Source organism: Lissotriton vulgaris, chromosome 7 (genome assembly GCF_964263255.1).
Source record: "Lissotriton vulgaris chromosome 7, aLisVul1.2, whole genome shotgun sequence".
In the NCBI taxonomy this organism is placed as follows: domain Eukaryota; kingdom Metazoa; phylum Chordata; class Amphibia; order Caudata; family Salamandridae; genus Lissotriton; species Lissotriton vulgaris.
The window spans coordinates 821703630-821724411 of record NC_141695.1 but is presented as its reverse complement, the minus strand read 5'-3'; the positions used below and the strand labels follow the sequence as shown (position 1 = coordinate 821724411).

The window sequence follows — 20782 nt, the reverse complement described above, 5'->3', positions numbered from 1 at the left end:
CACAACGGACTCCAACGAAGCAGCCAGCAACCTCACACAGTAGCTCACCAAGTGCGCAGATGACCTAGCACCACTGAAGGACCCTCCCAGCAGACCCGGCAGCAAGAAAGCCCCCTGGTTCACCGACGAACTCAAGACCTCCAAGAAGAACTGCCGCACCCTCGAGAAAGCCTGGCGCCACAACCATACCACGGACAACATGACGGCCCTCAAGCACGCCACCCGCAAACACCACCAGCTGATCCGCACCACCAAGAAGACAGCATTCAAAGAACGACTGGACAACAACGCCCACAACAGCAAGGAACTCTTCAGCATCGTCAAAGAGTTCTCCAACCCCAACGCCGGAAACAACGACATCACTCCCTCGCAAGACCTCTGCGACTCACTTGCCTCGTTCTTCGCAAGATCGCCGATATACACAACAGCTTCGGCGCACCAACCACGCACCCAACCACCGAACCAACGCCCCCCACCACCACTCTCTGCGCCTGGACCCCAATCAGCACCGAAGACACCACCCACACGATGAACACCATCCACTCCGGATCACCAACCGACCCCTGCCCCCATCACGTCTTCAACAAGGCCGACTCCATCATCGCACCCCAACTCCGGGACATCATCAACACCTCCTTCAACACCGCCACCTTCCCGGAGACCTGGAAGCACGCCGAGCTCAGCGCCCTCCTGAAGAAACCAACAGCGGACCGCTCCTCCCTTTTTCTGCCAAAGTCATCAATAAGACCGTCAACAGACAGCTTGCCGCCTTCCTCAAGACGAACGGATCCCTCGACCCTTCGCAGTCCGGTTTCCGAGCCAACCACAGCACAGAGACCGCCCTCATCGCAGCCACTGACGACATCAGATCCCTGCTCGACAACGGGGAAACAGCGGCCCTCATCCTCCTGGACCTCTCTGCGGAGTTCGACACTGTCTGCCACCGCACCCTAGTACAGCGCCTCAGCAACATCAGAATCCGAGAGAAGGCACTGGAGTGGATCATCTCGTTCCTCACCGGAAGAACCCGAAGTCATCTGCGGCGTACCACAAGGGTCATCACTCAGCTCAACCCCCTTCAACGTGTACATGAGCCCCCTCGCAGCCATCGCACGCAAACACAACCTCAACATCATCTCCTACGCCGACGACACCCAGCTAATCCTCTCCCTTACCAACGACCCCGCCACCGCCAGAACTAGCCTACACGAAGGGATGAAAGACGTCGCCGAATGGATGAAGAACAGCCGCCTGAAAATGAACTCAGACAAGACGGAAGTCCTCATCCTGGGATCATCGCCCTCCGCCTGGGACGACTCCTGGTGGCCCCCTGCCCTGGGCACCACCCCCAAACCAACGGACCATGCACGCAACCTGGGCTTCATCCTGGACTCCTCCCTCTCGATGACCAGACAAGTCAACGCCGTCTCGTCATCATGCTTCAACACCCTGCGCATGCTCCGTAAGATCTTCCGATGGATCCCGACCGAAACCAGGAAGACGGTCACCCAGGCACTCGTCACCAGCTGACTGGACTACGGAAACACCCTCTGTGCTGGAACCACAGCCAAACTTCAGAAAAGACTCCAGCGCATCCAAAACGCCTCCGCACGACTCATCCTGGACATCCCCCGACACAGCCACATCTCCGGCCATCTGAGAGACCTGCACTGGCTCCCCATCAGCAAGAGGACCACGTTCAGGCTCCTAACCCACGCACACAAGGCCCTCCATGACCTGGGCCACAAGTACCTCAACAACCGCCTGACCTTCTACGCACCCACCCGCCAGCTACCATCAACCAGCCTCGCCCTCGCCGCAGTACCACGCATCCGCAAAGCCCCTGCCGGGGGAAGATCCTTCTCCTACCTGGCAGCCAAGACATGGAATTCCCTCCCGATCCACCTCCGGCTGACCCAGGATCATCTCTCCTTCAGGAAGCTCCTCAAGACCTGGCTCTACAAGCAGTAACGGACCCCTCCCCACCAGCGCCTTGAGACCCTTCTGGGTGAGTAGCGCGCTATACAAATGCCCATGATTGATTGATTGATAGATCTTTAACTATTCCCAACTCATTAAAAGAAACCTTTTTGTAACATGATACATCATTCAAGTGTCTACCGGCTTCTTCTATTTAGGCAACCCTGGGCCAAAGGACAATATTTCCCCCTTTGTCTGCATTTTTTAGAATGATGTTATCATTCTCATTGATCTTTTTTATGAGTTTAGTGTATTGTTGTTCATTGTAACTTCTATTTTGTTTTTTGTTAACAACATCTCTATTCAATTTCTTCAGATCATCTATGACACAATCACTGAAAATATCAATGGCATCACGTGGCATGACTGGAATAAAAGTAGATGGGGATCGGAACGGACTGATGGCAGAACTAGTGCTTATAATTCCCATCCCACCAAGTTCTTGTTGTGTGTTCTCCATATTTTCTTCTGTCAGGCCTGCCAATGAGTGTGCCTCTCTCAGTGTTGGCACATCCGTACCTGCACCCTTGGTTGATTTTCAATTGTAATAGTCAGTGCTGTTTTATTTGCTTTATTCAGTTTATGAAATTTAACCAACTTGAGTTTACGGATAAATTTAAACACATCTATTCTTGATTGAACATATTTGAAGCCGCATTTCGGATAAAAAGAAAGACTGAAAGATAAGTGTTGGATTTCTGCAGTGTCCAGGTTGAGGTCGGTCAGATTAATGACCGTATTATTTACAGCTGGATCATCTGCATTTATTGATCCATTTGGGTTTTCCCTTTCCCTCTTCTCCCTCTCCAACTTCCTCTTGCGTTTGCGCCTTTGGTTGCGGCACTTGTTTCGTTTGGCCCTTTTGGTTTCAATGGTATCCTGGGTCTCAGGGTTTGTCTCCGATCTTCTATGATAAATCCCAGTTCTTCCGAAGGAGTGAAACTGGTAGACTGCTCCGCCCCTTCATTTCCCGTGCTACCATCATCTGATCCCGCACTGCTTATCATGGAACTTGCCTCCGTATCAGTTAAGATGCTAATATCCTGGGTTGGTATTGATGTAGTTATTGTCTTAGGAATCAGGGCTTTTCTTTTCACTCTTTCAAATTTTTTTGAGAATGTAAAAATTCTCCCAGTTTCATAATCCTTTTTGTCCCTGGAGAATTTAAAAACCTTACGCTCCTTGATTATATTTATTATGTTTTTCCAAACGTTTTTTGATGCTTTCTTTTTCTTTCTTAATGCTCCAATTCTTGATTTATTATGTCAATTTTCTTTACCACCTCTGCCCTATCTATTTCAGCACATTTTATTAGGATGCATACCATGTTCATCGATGCATCCAAGTTGTTGGTGGCCCATTCCTGCAACATTAGGGGTTTGGGGTTTTCAAAAGATGGAGCAATTAATACTCGCAGCCCCCTTGGAACCCTCCCGGCTTCTTTCTATTTTTGTAGGGACTTACTTTCCCACCACTTTGTCAATTCTGTTCTTTGTAATTTTTCAAGTTTTTTCAATAAAGTTTTCATATTTGTTTGTTTGTTATCTGCATCTGCACCACCACTTTCCTTATTTTTTGTAGTTGCAGGTAAGCTAGAGAACAGTGCGTCCGCAATTGCCTCACGGTCACAAAGCATGTTAGCTGCTGCCGCCATTACAGCGTGTTAGGATTTAGGAATAGTTATGCACTTATTGAACGCTCGTCGAGTGTATTTTTTCGCACCCAGCTGCTCCGTAATTTCTCTCCTCCGTAACTCCTCTCCCGGTGACTTTAATGAAAGTTATACTGCACAGTCAATAATAACGACACGGCTCACCTCAGAAAGACGGTGGGTGCCCGGTAAATCCTCTGATCCTTCCCGGCTTCCACACTATTTCCCTTCAGGATACGCTGACGCCGTCATTCACTGTTGCCTCTGTCTCACGTGACTCTGGGGGGCTGGCTCACTCTACTCCTTCCGAGTTTACCAATTCACCACAAAGCGGTATCCTCTGCACTCGAGCCGGCCAACTTGCGTGGAGGGGTCAGTTTAAACGACGGATACAGCAGACAACCGCCGAAATATATGAAACCACAATCCCTGACAGCGCATCGCAGCGCCTTTCCTCCCAGCAGGCACCAATCAGGAAACGGACCACAAACATCAAGTAAATATATTCTGTGCTTTATTCGATTTCAGCAGACATGACACGTTTCAACTGGGGAACCCGGTCTTGATCACATGACATGCCGTGACCCCCCATGTGAATAAATACTTTCATTTCGTAGCATGCTACTCCCATTTGAATATAGATATGGAAAACAGACTATTGGTAAATGTTTACATTGAGACTATGTTGTTTGAAAATAAACACATTTCTGTATGAATACACAGATTAGAAAGAAAAATATATATATATATATATACATAAATATACATACACATATATATATACATACACATATATACATACATATCTATATATATATATACACACATACATATATATAGATACACACATATATATGCTTGAGAACTCAGTCCAAAGCCCGAGGCCCCTGTCCCAGGGACGGTACGAAGACCAGAAAAGAGTGGTTGACCCAAAGGTTGCAGGTGAGCAGTTAAAGATTTATTTCAAACAAAGCGCACCTTGTCAGCATGACGTTTTGGCCTGCTCAGAGGCCTTGATCACATGACGCCATGGGGAGAGGAGATGACTTTTAAAGTGCAAGTGCTAATTTAAAAAAGCATGTAATTGGTTGAGACAAACCGAGGCACATTTGAAAATGAAAGACATACTTTCAAACTGGGGTTGCGCTCAACAGTAAAAAGGAAAAGAAAAGACCACAAACAAATACCAGCAGACTTTAGGTACAAGGGTTGTCTCTGACTGTACAAATTTAAAAAACATTGTATTACATGATTAAATTCATTATAGCAGCCAAGTGACATTTCTATCATAGTCAATTAAACATTTTACTGTGCAAATACGCAAATTTACTGCCATATCAAAAACCGCCCTTCCCCTTAAAAAACTGTTCCGTATACATGTGTAATACATGAAGACTTTTCGTGCCATCAGAGAACTTGAGTTCATTACCAAAACGTCCATTGCTAAAATATATGTCTCTTATTCACATTGACCGACTAATTGGACTAATGCCATTTTAGAACCAATGAATGTGATATGTTGTTCTCAACCGTTATATTCAGATATGTATTACTGGTGAGACCACGTGATTGGTGAAGATTAAAAAAAACATTTATAAAAAAAATTTATGCTAGGGACCACAGCTATGGAACCAGAGCAGAAGTCATGTACATCCTGGCACAGAAGATTGGAATTCATAATTTATGCCAGGATTGGTGGCTCAAAAACCATGCACCAACACAGAGATTGCTAACATTAGGGATCAGACTACATCAATGAAGCAAAGCTGGCTTAAGTTTAATTTAGAGGCAAGTATGGAAATCTTCTGTTGAGTTAAGTCCAAGGGGTGTCTTGCTGTCTAGTTCTAAGATGTATTTGGTTTCTATTGCTCGCAAGATACCCTCCCTCTTGCCTCCTCTCCTCAGGATCCTACGGCATCAATCACAAAATATCTCAGAAGTTCACTTTTATTATCGTGATAGTCCCTAAAGTGCCGGGCAACCGGGTACGCGGCATCATTGGTATTAATAGCCCTTATGTGCTGGAGTATCTGCTTGTGGACCTGCAACTTGGTACTCCCAACATATTGCAGGCCACAAGGACACTCCAGCACATAGACCGCATACTCGGTCTTATAGGTCAACTGTTTGGCTATTGTATGGGGGTATCTGAGAAGGGTGTGGCAAACTCCGTCTTGCTGACCCCATGTGTGCAAGCCTTGCAACTGGAGCATTTTCTAAACCCTTTGCAAGCCTGTAGCCATATTTTGGGAGTAACCACTTCAGGGCTGTATTTAACAAGCTGTCTATATCAAGTTCCCTCTACCCTCGAGCCAAAAACTGGTTTTACTCGCCTCTTGTGCCAGATTACATTGGTAATCTGTGCTGCAAACACGTCTGATACGCAACATCTCCCCATAGGGAATACTGCATATCAGATGTGCTGGGTGGTGACTGGTAGCATGCAACACAGTATTGCCTGCTGTGGGCTTCCTAAATAATTTAGTTTCCAGTTTGCCATTGTTGATCCCAATCTCTATGTCAAGAAAATGTCCATTGGACTGGCTGATGCTAGATGTAAATGCTAAATTGAAGGCATTAGAGTTTAGGACTTCTACAAAAGTTACAGCCTGAGAGTGTGAGCCACGCCAAATTAAGAATTTATCATCGATATACCTATACCAATGGACAATATGTTCAATGCAGACGTTGTGATGGCCACCATGGAGGACCTGGCTCTCCCAGTAGCCCATATGCAGACAGGCATAACTCGGAGAAAAGCAGGCCCCGATGGCGACACCCCTGACCTGCTAATAGTATTGAGTGAGAGTCCCAAGTAAAATTGTTGATCTTCCTTAAGAAATCACTGGAGTCCTGTATATAAGATGGCAATCCACACACATATTCCTGCAAAAAAGAATCAATATACACCGTGGTGTTCTCCATCAAACCACCACACGCAGAAATAATAGGTCTGCCTGGTGGTCTCACGAAGTTCTTATGAACTTTGGGAATAAGGTACAATACAGGCGTGACAGGGTGGTCGTTTTTCAAGAACTTGAATTCGTCTGCACTCAAAAGTCCAGAGGATCGCCATCCCATTAAAAGGGAATAAAATTCAGCCTCCACCTTTCTCACAGTGACGGCATCACATTGTTTGTAGCATTTGGGGTCATTTAATTGGAGAAGAGCTTCCTCCATATACAATGTCCGTGGCCATAGAACGATGTTGCCTCCTTTGTCTGACTGTCGGACTATGATGTTACTGTCGCCTTGAATTTTCCTAACTAGACTGACATATCTGCTATTTAGTATGCGATATTGAGGAGTGGTTTTTAATGTCTTTGCATACAATGCTTTAACTTCTTTGATAGACAGATCATGGAAGAAATCGATATTATCATGTAACATCAATGGTGTAAATGTGGACCGGGGTTTGAATTTGGTCAGACCAGCAGAGGTTAAAGGTAATGGTTCCGCTGTACTTTGTGAAGTTGATTGCTCAATTCTTAATGCCTCCAAGTCATGCATCAGTGGTAAATCATGAACGGTAAGACCTGGTACCGTGTTGTTCCAGGTGGTCTTGCCACACATACACACACATATATATACATAAACATATGTATACTGAGTTCCACAAGTTGCCAATTTAGAAAGCACTCCCCAGAAGGTTTTCAAATGCACTGGGACAGTCTTCGTGCAGCACAAGTAATTTAATCAACACACGCCTTGCCTGACGCGTTTCAGAGTAAACACTCTTTCTTCAGAGGCAGCATGTAAAACAACGTTCGTTACGTGAAAACTCCAACTAACAAATTCCCTCTAATTAATCTCCTGCCCAGCTGGGCCTGAAGCAAAGAATCACGGGAGTTGGAGTCATGTTTAAATCCCAAGTGGGTCCGGACACAGAACCTGTAAAATATAAAGTACATATTTTCCTTTTTGTTAGCATTTCTTGCACAAACATCAAAAGATTGTCCCAAACTCAAAGCGCCACTTGACGCTCCAAGGCGTCACTCATGCAGAATGTCACTGGATTTGCATAGTATAACTGCAAAGGTGCTATCCCCGACCTGGCAGGCCGTATTACATTGAGTTGCACTAGTTGCCAATTTAGAAAGCACTCCCCACAAGGTTTTTAAATGCACTGGGACAGTCTTCGTGCAGCACAAGTAATTTAATCAACACACGCCTTGCCTGACACGTTTCAGAGTAAACACTCTTTCTTCAGAGGCAGCATGTAAAACAACGTTCGTTCCGTGAAAACGCCAACTAACAAATTCCCTCTAATTAATCTCCTGCCCAGCTGGGCCTGAAGCAAAGAATGTGTGTTGAATGTATTTCAAACATCATTTAGGGCATGGATGGCATTGGATTGAGTTGCAAAGTGTTTTTTGGGGGGTTATTTCTGTTTTTGGGTGTGTGTTAAAGAAATGCCTTTGTTGTGGGTGTGTGTGTGGTGTGTATCTTAAAGACCTTGTTTTGCCCTGTGGATTTTCATTTTTGCATTAAAAAGGTAAAGCAGTGTGGTTTAGCGGGCATCCTTTGCCTGGCTTTTATAGGCCTTTTGTCAGTACATTGTTTCCCAGGCCTCCTGCTTGTTGCTTGTGATTTGTGAGTGTCCATGTGGCTGGTGGCCATTTCTGGTGGGAGTTATTAGTGTGCTGGGGATGCTCAGACGTGAGTCCCAGGCTCTCCACACCACTGGAGTCAAGCTATCCAGGCTGATGAAGGCTGATAGCCAGAAACCGGTCCTTGGATGCTTGATTCCGGTCTGGGAAAGACATGGCTTGGTAGTTCGGACTGGACTGTTCCCATGAGGCACAGGGTGAGAGCTGATTTGCATATAGCCAGTGTCTAACCCAGGGTGGTGTGGAGTGCAAAAAAATGATGGATTTAGGCCCAGATCCTTGGACTGGGGTGAATGTATGACATTGTTCTACATTCTGTCCATCAACTGTGTTTTTTGCAATTTTCACCCCGAGTGTGCTGGGGATGCTCAGACGTGAGTCCCAGGCTCTCCACACCACTGGAGTCAAGCTATCCAGGCTGATGAAGGCTGATAGCCAGAAACCGGTCCTTGGATGCTTGATTCCGGTCTGGGAAAGACATGGCTTGGTAGTTCGGACTGGACTGTTCCCATGAGGCACAGGGTCAGAGCTGATTTGCATATAGCCAGTGTCTAACCCAGGGTGGTGTGGAGTGCAAAAAAACGATGGATTTAGGCCCAGATCCTTGTACTGGGGTGAATGTATGACATTGTTCTACATTCTGTCCATCAACTGTGTTTTTTGCAATTTTCACCCCGAGTGTGCTGGGGATGCTCAGACGTGAGTCCCAGGCTCTCCACACCACTGGAGTCAAGCTATCCAGGCTGATGAAGGCTGATAGCCAGAAACCGGTCCATGGATGCTTGATTCCGGTCTGGGAAAGACATGGCTTGGTAGTTCGGACTGGACTGTTCCCATGAGGCACAGGGTCAGAGCTGATGTGCATATAGCCAGTGTCTAACCCAGGGTGGTGTGGAGTGCAAAAAAACAATGGATTTAGGCCCAGATCCTTGTACTGGGGTGAAAGTATGACATTGTTCTACATTCTGTCCATCAACTGTGTTTTTTGCAACTTTTGCCATATAGGCCTGCATGGTATTCCTTTGTGGACTAGGCTTCTTGTTGTGGGCCTGGCCATGAGGCTGGCGGCAATTTTGAAGACAGGCAGTGTGCTTTTTGCAATATGCCTGCATTGCTGTCTTCTGTTTCTTGTAGTTGTGTGTGGGCCTGTCCATGTGACTGGTGGCCATTTTGAAGCCCAGTAGTGTGCTTTTTCCATTGGCCTGCAAGCTTGTGTGGCCTAGTCTGCCAATAGGTCTTTCATCCAGTAGGGTCAGAGGTTAAATTGAGTTGCAAAATGTGTTTTTTGGGGGTATTTGTTTCTGTTTTTGGGTGTGTGTTAAAGCACGAGTTACTGACCTTAGATAACGATATATCTGTAAGAAACAGTAATTAGTATTAGATTCCTTACCTTAGAATATCCCAGGCGTCAGACTGGATCTTGAAAATTTTGCGTAGCAGTACCCCTGCGCGTTGGTAGGCGTCGTCTGCGGCTCCGTATTGGTCGTCGGCGTCGTTGGCGCCGGGAGGACGTCGTCGGAGTACTTAGACGCCGCCCTCGCGTGCTGACGTCAGTTCTTATACATAGCTTTTCTGCAACAGAAACGCAGAGCCATGATAAAAACCAACACTGGTGTCATGAAACTAGGGCCCTGAAAGAGGATGACCTTAACCCTAGATATCGGTTCGCAGAACGGGGAGGATGGGTGGGGCGGTAAGGAATCTAATACTAACTACTGTTTCCTACAGATATATAGTTACCGAAGGTAAGTAACTTGTGCATCTGAAAGAAACAGGTTAGTATTAGATTCCTTACCTTAGAATAGATACCCCAGCAATACCAACCCCGGTGGTGGGTCTGCGAACCAATAATCACACCAGAAAGTCCTGGAGAACGGAACCGCCAAAGAAGCCATCTCTCCGGACTTGGCTGTCCAGGCAGTAGTGCCTCGCAAATGTGTGCAGAGAGGCCCATGTAGCTGCCTGACAGATGTCCTGCAAGGGGACTCCCCGACCCAGGGCAGTAGTAGCCGCCGCGGCCCAAGTGGAAGGGGCCCTCAGCCCAACAGGAGGCTCCTTTTTAGCCAAAGAGTAGCATACCTTGATGCACAACATGACCCACCGAGAGATGGTCCGCTTGTGTACCGCCCGACCTTTCTTAGTGCCCAGGTAACCAACAAAGAGTTGGCCATCCACCCGGAACTGGCGTGTGCGATCCAAATAGAATGAGAGCGCACGTTTTGGGTCCAGACGGTGGAGCCTCTCTTCCTCTTTCGAGGGATGCGGAGGCGGAAAGATAGTGGGAAAGGTGATGGACTGCCCGATGTGGAAGGCTGTGACTACCTTGGGCAGGAAAGAGGGTCGTGTCCGCAACACAACTTTGTCCGGATGGACAGAAAGGAAAGGAGGTTTAGAGGAAAGAGCCTGGAGCTCACAGACTCTCCTGGCAGAGGTGATGGCAACCAGGAATGCAGTCTTGAGAGTAAGGAGACGAAGAGGACAGTTATGAAGTGGCTCGAAAGGAGCACACATCAGGTAAGTCAAAACAAGGTTCAAGTCCCACTGAGGCATCACGAAAGAAGCAGGAGGAATCATATGAGTGATGTCCTGCAAAAACCTATTTACAACTGGGGACTTGAACAAAGAGGGTTGATCAGGGAGCCTTAAGAAGGCAGAAATGGCAGAGAGGTAGCCCTTGATAGTGCCCAGATCAGAGCCCTGCTGGGCAAGAGAGAGAAGTAAGAGGAGAACCTCTGAAAGAGGGGCAGAAAGGGGATCCACAGTCTTTGCTGTGCACCATGCCACAAATTTGTTCTACCTGCAGGCATTTACCGATTTTGTGGAGGGATGCCTGGCTGCCAGAATGACATTACAGACTTCAGGAAGCAAGTCAAATGACCTCAACTGCCGCCACTCAATCTCCACGCAGGTAAGTGGAGACTGGACAGGTTCGGGTGGAGCACCTTCCCCTGCTGCTGCGACAGAAGGTCCTCCTGAAGAGGCAGACGAATCGGGGGATCGACAGACATGCTGAGTAGCTCGGGATACCAGTATCTTCATGCCCAGTCCGGAGCCACAAGGATGACTTGGACCCGGTTGCGTCAGATTTTCTTCAGCACTCTGGGCAGAAGTGGTATAGGCAGAAAGGCGTACAACAGACCGCAGTGTTGCGTGCTTATCTAGGTTCCTGATCGATACTGTGACCTTATGCCCCTATTCGGCTATAAACCCATTTATTCCCTATATTGGCATAACCGTTCAAGTGCGATTTTCTGAAAAGTCATCTCTGGCCTCACACGAACAGAGCCACATTCCAGCATGACTCTCTGCTACTTCCTTTGCGACCAATTAGTGCAATGACAGAGCAGCAGTCACTATCTGATATTCCTAGATAACACTCCGAGTTCTTCAACAAGATAAAAACTTAGCAAACTTGGAAATCCCCGCTTGCTATGTTTTGATTAGTAATGGAACTCTAATGAGCAACTGATAACTATCACTTCCTAGTGACATCTTTAATTGACGTCTTATGTCCAGCAAACTTGCGTCAAACCCGGCACCTATCAGGTATAAATATTACCAACGTTGCCTTAAGCAATGCGAGCGAGAACCTGTTGCTGATGCCAGCTGCCTGCAAGACTCCGTGTTGGTAAAAACTAGCACTCTGTCGCTGCAGCCTGCTATCCTGTGGTGGTGAAGCTGCTGATTACCATTATCGCCGCTACAGCGCGAACTATGGTGCAGTACGCTTAAGGAGCTGAAACAGCCGTCCTCTGCGAAGACATCCAGCCCAGCTGCCCGCGGACGCTGTCCCCCGCCTCCTTCCTCGACGCGCTGAGAGAAGCCGCTGCCTTTCTCGTGCAGAGAAATCCAGTCCCGGCGCTTCCGGTTTACCCTCGCGGGTGACTGGGATATCGAGAGCGACCCCTGAAGGAGATACCAATCCTCCATCATTCTATTCAGAGGTATGGTGTTGACTAAACCCTTAGACGAGAATTCTTGAAACAAACCTTGGCAAAACCAACTTAACTTAAGCTACTTACTTACTCCCCTTCTCACGTGTTAGGCTTAGGTCAGGCACACTGGGGTAGGCTTAGTTAGAAGCACCAGTTGAGTATGTTAGCCTAATGTATATATGACTGTATATATGTTTTATTACTTTTAACCATTGTATGGCTAAGAAACCATATCAATGCTTTTACAGTTCTATTTCGCAATACTTATCTTACTGTACGTACTTTTTATAATAACAGTTATTGCAATTGTGGCAATTCATTTCTCTTGTACGAGAAGAAAGATTGTTCAATAAATGTTACCCTTTATTGATACACGCCCGTCTCTCTATTCTCTACATACCGTGAAAGTAAACTGCACTAGACTGACTGAGTGAAATCTATGTCTATTGTTTCACACGACCCTAGAGATTGACTCTTGATCTGAGGAGCAAAGTTGTCATGTTGCACGGTTGTTGGAAAACTGAATCCCTTCTTGTCTGTGCCAAGGAAGCTGATCACTTCCTATGCAGAGAAGAAAGTTTCCAGTGACCTCTGAGCTAGTTGGTAACACAACCCAATTAAGTTTAGCATAGTCAGTGGAGGCCTGGAATATAAGCAGTTCCACGTCGATACTACTGTTTATGTTATTCCAATGCGCAGGGCCTAGTGGGAAACTAGGAACTACACTACAGCAGCTCCACTCGCGACGAAAAGTGTCTCCGAGCGAGTGCCGCCTTGGAAATTCCAACGTGCAGAACTGATGACATTGCACGTTTTCTTCTGTGGCGAATAGATCTAACCAAGGCTCTCCATGTCCCCACCCCGCCCTGTTTAATGCAGTACCACATGGCGGTGGTGTTGTCCGTGAACACCTGCACTACACTCCCCCGGACAGAGGGGAGGAATGCCTTCAGTGCAAGCCGGATCGCCCGCAACTCCAGAAGGTTGATGTGGAGCCGGGACTCCACCGGAGACCAGATGCCTCTGATCTCCACCTCTCCCAAGTGGCCCCCCCAGCCCTGGAGGGATGCGTCCGTCACAACTACATGCTCCAGTTTGGGTATGGAGAGGGATCTGCTGCTGACCCAATCGTGGTCTGTGAGCCACCACTGCAACTGCCTTGCAGTGCCCTCCGAAATCAAGACATGGTCGGACAAGTTTCCCTGATGCTGGGCCCACTAAAACTTCAGGTCCGTCTGCAGAGCCCGCATCCGCCACCTGGCGTGATGCACCAGAAGGATGCAGGAGGCCATCAGACCCAGAAGCTGCAGCGTCAACCTGACAGAGACTCAGGATACCGGCTGAAAGATCGGAATCAGAGTCAGGAGGCCATCAGCCCCAGAAGCCGCAGCGTCAACCTGACCGAGACTCGGGATAACGGCTGAAAGATCGAAATCAGAGCCTGAATATCCTGAACCCGCTGTTCGGGAGGATAAACCCAAAACAGCGCAGAGTCTAGAACCGCTCCGATGAAGAGGAGCTTCTGAGAGGGACACAGGTGTGACTTTGGCACATTGATGGAAAACCCCAGCAGGTGCAGGAGGTCGGCCGTAGTCTGGAGGTGACTGACGACTGTCGTCGAGGTAGGGGATGACTGAAATCCCTAACCTGGGCAGATGAGCTGCGACCACCACCATCACTTTCGTGAACACCCGTGGGGTGCTGGTAAGGCCGAAGGGGAGCACAGTAAACTGAAAGTGCTTGTGGCCTACCGTGAAAGGCAGGTAACGCCGCTGGGCCGGCAGGACGGGGATGTGAAAATAAGCGTCCTGCAAGTCCAACGCTACCATCCAGTCTCCCGGGTCCAGGGCAGCTAAGACCTGAGTCAAGGCCAAAGTCAGCATCTTGAACTTCTTCTTCCGGAGGAAGCAGTTGACGTTCCGCAGGTCCAAGATAGGGCGTAGGCCCCCTTTGCCCTTCTTGGGAACCAGAAAGTAGTGGGAGTAACAACCACACCCTACTTCTGGCCCAGGAACGCTAACGATGGCCCCATTGGCCAAGAGGGCCGTAACTTCCTCTCGCAGAAGATTCAAGTGATCCTCCGGCACGCAGTGGTACTGCGGTGGCATGGCTGGAGGGGTCGCCTCGAAGAGGAGGGAGTAGCCCCTTCGGACGATTTGCAGCACCCATCTGTCAGAAGTGATGTTTCGCCAGTGAAGGAGGTGATGGCGAACCCTGCCCCCACTGGCGTCATGTAGGCCTGAAAGCTCGGACTAGGAAGGCTTTGAGGCGGATGCTGCGGGGGTGGATGTGGACTGGCCTCGCCGTTGTCCCTGGGCACCGCCACAGTGGTTACCACATCCGCCACATCCGCCACCACGCTGGATGTTAGTCTGCGGCCCGTGGCTGGCAGGACATGTGGAGGCACCCCTTCCTGGCCACGAAAAGAGCGAAAGGCAACAGGTTGCTGCCGCGGGCCGATAGGCCCAAGGACTTGGCCGTAGCCCTGGAGTCCTTAAAGCGCTCAAGCGCACTGTCTGCCTTGTCGCCAAAGAGGCGACTGCCATCAAACGGCATGTCCATATGGGTGTTTTGGACATCAGCCGAAAAGTTGGCGGACCTCAGCCAGTCGTGGCGTCGAATAGCCACCGTCATTGCCCTCTCTCTACCTAGCGAGTCCGTTGTATCCAGTCCACATCGTAGAATACCGTGCCGCATCTCGACCTTTCGCAAGAGCTTGGGCAAGTTTAGTCCGGGCCTCCTCTGGACATTGTGGCAGCACGGCCGTGACCGTGTCCCACAGAGAGTGGGTATAACAGACCAAGAGGCACGCGGTGTTAACTGACCGCAACCCCAAACTTAGGGAGGAGAACATTTTCTTTCCGTACTGTTCGTACCTCTTCGATTCCCGATCGGGGGGAGCCGTCGGTAATGTCTGGGAGTTAGAGGCCTGGATGACAAGGCTCTCGGGGTGGGTGGGTGGACAGGAAGCAAGGGCCGCCCGGAGTTGGGCGGTGGCGTCTGGCCACGTTCCTATCTACAGACGGACCTGTAGTGGGCCTGGACCAGGTGCCCTGAAGAACGTCAGATAGGGCCTCATTAAACGGCAGCAGAGGCTCCGAGGAGCTTGCCTGCAGTTTAAGGACCTCAGTGAGGAGGTTAGTCCTCACGGCCGCGACGGGGAGTTCAAGTGATAAGGCCTTGGCCGCCCGCGTCAACACCACACTATAGGCAGCCCCCTCCTCCGTAGCCACAGTAGGGTTGGGAGACAAAACCAGTGTCTGGCGAAGTGTCCAGACCACTGGCATCCCCAAGCTCACCTGCCCAGTCCTAGTAAGGCTGACAATCACGTGCCAGAGGGTCCTAAGACCCCTCCCACTCCTCCACGCCACCCATCTCCTGATACTCAGGGTCAAAGGATGGGGCTGGGTCATAGAAGTAAAAATCTCCTAGCGGCGTCGAATACGGCGCCGAGCGGCGCCGCTCCGGTGCCGGACCCGAATCGAGGGTAGGACCAGGGTCGGCGTCATCCTGGGACGGTGCCGGGGGCGACACCCTGGGGGTCGTCCCCAGCGAGGTCGTAAGGTCGACTGGCGACAACCCGGATCCGGAGCCGGATCCGGCAGGGCCCTGCGGCGCCTGGACCGAAGTCGCCGACGGCGCCGGGGCCGAAGCATCCGACGGCGCCGGGGCCAAAGCACCCGGCCCGCTTGGGGACCCAGTCGGGGCCGCTGGGCCCGAAGGCGCCGCGGAACCCGACGGAGGAGCGAGCGACCTCATGGCCATGAGGAAGGCCTCGATCTTCTCCGGTGTCGCGTTCTGCCCAGGGACCGGTGGGTATGGAGCAGGCTGTGACGCCTGCAGCTCCGGCGGAGCCGCGTGGGCGGTGTCGCCCGAACCCCCGGCCGCATCGCATGAGCGTCGGGGGGAGTCAGAAGAGCAATGACACCTCTTCAAATTCTTGTGCCTCTTACCTGAGGACTTGGAGCCCGAGGAATGATGTTGACTCCCGGAGCTATGACGATTCTGGCCCAGTGACCATTCCCTTAACCTCCTTCCAGACCGGGACCTCAAACGGCGCGGGCCGACTGCCGGAGCTCGAGGCGCTTTTGACGCCAAGGCCCAGCAGGCGGGGCACGACTTGTTGTCGTGGTCGGGCCCCAGGCAATGTAGGCACCAGTGATGGGGGTCGGTAACCGACATCAGTCGGCTGCAATCGACGCAGGGTTCGAACCCGGGCATCCCTACCAGCACCGTCAGAGTTGGTCGACTCGAAAAGCAGATCAAAAAGATCCAAAAAGTTTAGTCAAAAAGTAACTAAAGGGTACCACTTTCTCCGGACCTGCGCTTGCTGGCGCGGAAAAAAGAACTGACGTCAGCGCGCGAGGGCGGCGTCTGAGTACTCCGACGACGTCATCCCAGCACTAACGACGCCGACCACGGACGTGGAGCCACAGACGACACCTACTGACGCGCAGGGGGACTGCCACGTAAAATTTTCCGGATCCAGTCTGACGCTTGGGGATATTCTAAGGTAAGGAATCTAATACTATTCAGATGAAATACCTTTGTTGTGTGTGTGTGGTGTGTTGGTGTGTACCTTGCAGGCCTTGTTTTGCCCTGTGGATTTTCGTTTTTGCATTAAAAAGGCAAAGCAGTGTGGTTTAGCATGCATCCTTTGCCTGGCTATTATAGGCCTTTTGTCAGTACATTGTTTCCCAGGCATCCTGCTTGTTGCTTGTGATCTGTGAGTGTCCATGTGGCTGGTGACCATTTCTGGTGGGAGTTATTAGTGTGCTGCTTTTGCCATATAGGCCTGCATGGTTTTCCTCTTGGCTTACTGCTTCCATCCATCCCCTTTGCCAGCAGCAGCTTCCTGAATGATGTGATGATCAAATAATTTAATGCCAAACAGGGTCCACTTCCATTATATTTGTATTTTGGTTGTTGTTCTTATTCCTTCCTGAGAGTGTAGTGTGTACATAGTAGTATACCATAGCCCTTGTTGACAAAGTCTCACAAATGACTATACTATATCTTTTATTTGTTTGTTTGTACTATTAGTAATTGAACCACAACAACAAATGCAACATTTCACTGATGTTCTTCTCCTGGCTTCTTTGCTTTTAGGTGCACAAAAAGAAAGAAGAGGAGGTATCATCATCACCTGTTGTACTGCAGACAGAAGCCCTGCTGCGCATCACATCACATCCACGTGTGACCACAGACATCTCAGCAACTTGTGCACCTGCGTCCTGCCTGACATCTGAAGAAGATGGCCCCAAAGAAAGGCACCAGGTCCTCCAGTACCAAGAAAGTTGCTGGTGAGAAGAAGGAGGAACAGAAAAAGTAAGGGCCACTTACAACGACTGGTGTGCCGGCCAATGTGTTTTATGGGACCAAAAAAATTACGCCTGCAGCAGCGATGTCCGGGGGCCAAGCTGGGAGCAGCACGTCCGCACCAGCCGGCCAGCCCCACCAACCTAGGTCTAAGCACATGAATGTTACAGAGGTAGCCAGTCTACTAAAGAGCAGCGATGTTGAAATGTCATTATCACAAAGTAGTACACAATCAACGCAGTCAGAAACTCAGCAGATAAGTGTGTAGCAGCAGGGGCAGCCGCAAGAACAGCAGCAGCCGCAAGAACAGCAGCAGCCACAACAACAGCAGCAGCCACAACAAGAGCAGCTGCCACAACAACAGCAGCAGCCCAACAGCCTCAACAACAGCCCACAATAGTAGTTGTTCCTCCTGAAGTAGGGGCATTTCAGGAAATCGAGCTTCCTGTAGACAAAGTGGAGCAAGCCACTGTTTCAGAAGATCCATTGTCTTCCATCACGAACATCACTCCCGGCCCAAATTAGATGGAGACCAACATTATTACCCTATCCAAAATGGCTGCGAGAGGGGGCGTGGCTACGCGGCAAACCAGCATGGCCGCTTGCTACGGCTACTCCGGAGCCCTCCTCTCATATATCACCAATCGGTCTCCCATAACTGGCTCAAAGGTGCAAAATCGTCAACCGGAGATATTGCGGGGCCCGACCCTGCAGCCCTGAGTGGAATCGGAGATCGGGGGCTGAAGATATCAGTATTGGCGGTTTGGGGCCTGTGGCAGGGGGAAGCCAGGGCCTCTGGTGGCAGAGCCGGCCGTGGTTGACATCGAGGGTGCTGGCGTGCCCCCCTCCCACACTCCCGGGAGGCCAAAGACTGCACGCTTGCGGCTTCGGGAAACACCTCCAGGTACTCCCAGATCCCTTCACATTGCGGCTCCAAGAACTCGCCCGACGAACATAAGCTTTGAACTGAGCTCCGTATAGCAGAGCGGGACCTCTCCGCCGCAAGAAAGAGCTCTGGACCGCCATCAACAGCGTTGTGCAGGGCAGCGCTACGTGACAGGCTCTTTTCCCGGTGCGGGCTGCTGCCTAGGATGCACAACGTACCTACACTGTCGGTAGGTGTGCACCAGGGCCCTCAAACTGCCTTGAAGTCAACATTTGCATATGGCAGCACATGAGGGCTCTCTCTGCCGAAGACCTGATGTGGTGGCATAGACCAAAATAAAAATCCAGCAAGAGCCGGTGGGCCCCCTGTGTGTAGACATCGTAGTGAGGTCCCAAAATTATAGAGTTTGACGAGGCCAGCTGTGGGTGTACTCCTGGGCATCATTACACTCGTCGACCTGCAGGCCACTCTTTAGGGCGAACCATAAGACTGACTGCACATAGAAGCCCTCAAGTGCTTGGAGAGCTTTAAAGGGTCTTGGGGGGGGATGGGGCTGGGGCTGGGGCTGGGGCTGGGGCTGGTACTTCTCTGACACTTAACACCACTGTTCATAGCTGCCTGAGGCCCCAGAGTTGATGCCCCCGGACCCACCCTCCCCCCATTCCTCAGCACATCATTAGCCCAAGAAGCTGGGCCATTACAGTTGGACCTCTCTCACATAGAGAAGCCAATCACTACCACCTGCATCCCCTCCCAATCGCATCAGTCTCACCTTGAGAAGGTGGAGTGGTCTGTGGATGGGATAACTCCCACAGCGATCACTGGAAAAAGTGCGAATATTACCCACAACTTCCAGGCGCCCTCCACTGCCCAGCCCTACCTCATTGTCTCTAACAGATACCGGGGAGAGGCAGATTATCGCTGATGATAACCTCAACTAGCACGTAACTGGCCTTACACTCAGGACGGATCCTCACCATGTCGAACGCAAAGGGCCTCAAAACATCGCAGCAAAGTCGGCTTGATTGCTACACATAAGGCAGACTTGCCCGAGCGGAAGGGAGTTGGCGTCAAGACGCAGAGTAGTGAGTAACAGGAGCCCGCGGAACCTACAATGAAGGACTTGATGGCAGCTATCATGGGGGTCCACACATCTATCGACGCCCTATCCTCGGAAGTGGCACTGATCAGAACAGACCTCATAAAATATTGAGAAACGGTCAAACAGCTGGAGCTTATCACTGTCAGCCTGGTGGAAGACACTTCGCAACTGCAAACAGAGGCCCGGGAAAATCAGGCATTCTGTAAGTACACGGAGGACAAGTTGGACGACTATGAAGGACGTCTGCGACGCAACAACATCTGTGTTGGGGTGCCGGAGAAATCGGAGGGTCCCGCCACAGACCTGTTCATTGAAAACCTGATCTCAACAAGGCTGCAACCGAAGGGCCTATCCAAACTGTTTGTTATCGAGAGAGCACACGGAGTGCCTGGGGGTCGCCCGAAGCCGGGAGCCCTCCCCTTCCGATACTGGCCCGGTTACTCAACTATAGAGACAGGGACACAATACTGCAAGCTGCAAGAGTTGCACCTCGGATTCGCCTTGACGACTCTGAAATTACTTGCTTCCCTGACTTCACCCGAGCAGTGCAAATACATCGACGATCGTTCATGGATGTCAAACGCAGGCTGCGCGAAAAAGGACTGAAGTATGCAATGCTTTACCCTGTGCGGCTGAGAGTCAAGACCGATAGGAGAACCCCCTATTTCGACCTCCCAGAGGTGGCATCTGACTGGCTGGATAGCGTGAGAGCATCACCGGAAAGGCACACGGATGATCAGCAGCACAGATGATGAAACCTCCAGTGAAGGGCTCTGGTGCCTTGGGACTGCCTGTTTCCTCCACCACTTGAGTTACGGCCATTAACTGTTGCCATATGCAATTTCCACACTTCTCACCAGAGTATTAAAATCTCTCATCCTTTGTAGACTTGATATCCATTGTGTACTGCACCTGTAGTATGTAACAGTAGGAAGGGGGCTCATGGGGCACTAAGCCTCCCCACGTTCTTCTTTTAGTAATATAGTTGGGCAACAGGCACTTTGCATTTTAAGGATCATGGGCAGTTTTGGTCCCGGAGTGCAGGGGAGCAGGGTGGGGGTTTGCTGGGAGGGATTGTTTTTCCTGTATTGTTGTTTTCTATGTAATCTCGACAGTTCAACGCTTAACTGTGATGCCTACTCAATGGGGTTGCAACGCAGCAAAGAAGTTAAAGTTTTAAGTTGGAATGTTAACGGGCTGGGGATAATTTTAAGAGAAGTATTGTGTTGCAATATATCTAGAGACTGTCACCAGATATGGTGCTGCTCCAAGAAACCCACCTCATAGGTAAAGCGTGCA

At 50.0% G+C, this 20782-nt stretch overlaps 1 protein-coding gene and 1 long non-coding RNA gene across 2 annotated transcripts in view; one reads left to right on the top strand and one right to left on the bottom strand.

The window, feature by feature from the left end:
* Positions 1-20782, bottom strand: part of DNAH17 (dynein axonemal heavy chain 17) — a 15539113-nt gene that overhangs the window by 1907414 nt on the left and 13610917 nt on the right. The gene's annotated exons all lie outside the window — the stretch shown is intronic.
* On the top strand, positions 3993-20365 carry LOC147702474 (uncharacterized). Its single transcript, XR_015297528.1, has 2 exons — positions 3993-4127; positions 17286-20365. It is a non-coding gene; the product is annotated as an uncharacterized LOC147702474 (long non-coding RNA).